Source organism: Bidens hawaiensis, unplaced genomic scaffold (genome assembly GCF_021521415.1).
Source record: "Bidens hawaiensis isolate Kalapana, Puna unplaced genomic scaffold, B.hawaiensis_p1.1 tig00032198_1, whole genome shotgun sequence".
NCBI lineage: Eukaryota > Viridiplantae > Streptophyta > Magnoliopsida > Asterales > Asteraceae > Bidens > Bidens hawaiensis.
In genome coordinates this window covers 197,501-199,957 of record NW_027505242.1, presented here as the reverse complement: position 1 = coordinate 199,957, position 2,457 = coordinate 197,501, and the positions used below count along the sequence as shown (strand labels likewise).

At 32.7% G+C, this 2,457-nt stretch overlaps 1 non-coding gene across 1 annotated transcript; it reads right to left on the bottom strand.

Moving 5' to 3' along the window:
- Positions 1-1,347: 1,347 nt before the first annotated feature.
- TRNAS-GGA (transfer RNA serine (anticodon GGA)) lies at positions 1,348-1,434 on the bottom strand. Its single transcript has one exon. It is a non-coding gene; the product is annotated as a tRNA-Ser (tRNA).
- Positions 1,435-2,457: the final 1,023 nt, after the last annotated feature.

The following is a 2,457-nucleotide window of genomic DNA, read 5'->3' as shown; positions in this document are numbered from 1 at the left end:
GCATTTGTAATGCGATGGTCATCGGTTCGATTCCGATAGTCGGCTTTTCGCTATTTGTTTTATTCGATGTTTTACATGATTGATAATGCATCTTTGCAATCAAAGAATATTGAAAAAATAAATAAAATAAAGTGTCTTCCTCTTTTCGCAAAAGCCATTGATTTCTTATGTTATTATGTTATAGGAATATCCAACTATCTCACGAAAAGAGTCCTTTTCTTTTGCTATATATAGAATAGAAAGATCTTTATATTTATCTAACTCATCTCATTATTCTTAATACTTCAGTAAATTTGGCTTTATCTTTATTTAGAATTTAGTTCATTTTTAGTTTAGTTTTATTCTGTAAAATGAAATTTCATCAATAAGAATTAATAATTAAATAGAAATAAGAAGAAGGAGTCTTTATGTCGCGTTACCGAGGTCCTCGTTTAAAAAAAATACGTCGCCTGGGGGCTTTACCGGGGCTAACTAATAAAAGGCCCAGAGCTGGAAGTGATCTTAGAAACCAATCGCGTTCCGGGGAAAAAATCTCAATATCGTATTCGCCTAGAAGAAAAACAAAAATTGCGTTTTCATTATGGTCTTACAGAACGACAATTACTTAAATACGTTCGTATCGCCGGAAAGGCAAAGGGGTCAACAGGGTCAGGTTTTACTACAATTACTTGAAATGCGCCTGGATAACATCCTTTTTCGGTTGGGTATGGCTCCGACTATTCCGGGAGCTCGCCAATTAGTTAACCATAGACATATTTTAGTCAACGGTCGTATAGTAGATATACCAAGTTATCGCTGCAAACCCCGAGATACTATTGCGGCGAGGGATGAACAAAAATCTAGAGCTCTAATTCAAAATTCTCTCGACTCATCCCCTCCTCAGGAATTGCCAAACCATTTGACTCTTCAACCATTCCAATATAAAGGATTAGTCAATCAAATAATAGATAATAAATGGGTCGGCTTGAAAATAAATGAATTGCTAGTTGTAGAATATTATTCTCGTCAGACTTAAACCTAAAAAAAAAAAAAAAAAAGAAAAGAAAAACGAATAAGAATAAGGGTTCGACCCATTTTGCTCCCTTTCGGCGAAGTAAATTAACCTAAGGTTAAGATAAATAAGGGTTTGATCCGGATTTTTCTTCCATTTAGGTGTCATAGACCGAGAGGGATATTTTCATTCCTTGTCTACTCTTTTCTTTAACAGTATTTTCCGTACCACAGCCATTAGAAATAGAGAATCTATTAGAGAATCCATATCAAAGAAAGGTCTAACTGTTGGAATAGTTGTATCCATTGATATTTGATCTATTGTGGTTAGTAAGATCGGTAAATTAGGTGAAGGTAAGGAAAGAGAGGGATTCGAACCCTCGGTAAGCAAAAGCCTACATAGCAGTTCCAATGCTACGCTTTCAACCACTCAGCCATCTCTCCTACATAATGATTATGACCCCAAAACCGAAAATAGAGTGAATAATGAATCATTCATATTAGATTATTGGGTAGGTACAACCAATCAATTCTAACTAGAATCTAACTAGAAAGCGATCAAAATAGAAAATTTTTCATCATAATAAAAGCAGGATCTTTCCTTCTAGGCTGGGGGGATAAAGAGAAAATTGTTTTCTTACAAAAACGAAAAAAAAAATTCTATTTCTATTCATGTTTGCAAAAACAATGTTTTCTTCTTTTTCTGATTATCTATTTATACTATACCGACCGGATTAAATCAAGAAATTAGAAATTATAATGAATTGACTGAGCGAGGGGTCTATATTTTATGGTTCATGGATATCTTTAGATCATGATTCTATCTATTTAGACTATGATTCCATATCAGAAGAATTCTCAAATTGCTTTATAGGCCAGTTTTAGAGTTATCAAAAAAACCCTTATCCTATCTATCTATTCTATTAAAAATAGAAATAGATAAAGAATTTTTTTATAGTTGATTGTATAGTGTATACACGTAAATATACAACACAAAAAAATGGGCCGTTATTCTATTTTCATCATACAATGATTCTTTTTCTTCTTTGTATCATAATTCAACCAACTGAGGTTATTCTAAGCTGTAACTTCAATCAAATAAGAATAGTTTCTTTCATTGGTAGACTATTCCAGTAAAGTAAGATGGAATCGAATCCGGTTCCCATATTGATTTCTTAGTTCTTATCAATTCTTTTTTTGAATATTGAATTTTTTAAGATCGAATAGACTGACCATTTTTTTCTTTTTTTCATGAGAATGAATATGTTTTTATGTTATTTCGTACTGTAGAATTCTTTTCCTTGGGGGATCATTTTCCCGCGAGAAGTAATGAGAACAATGATAGAATGGATTGCTACCTATGTCTAGATCGCGGATAAATGGAAATTTTATTGATAAAACCTTTTCAATTGTAGCCAATATCTTATTACGAATAATTCCGACAACTTCAGGAGAAAAAGAGGCATT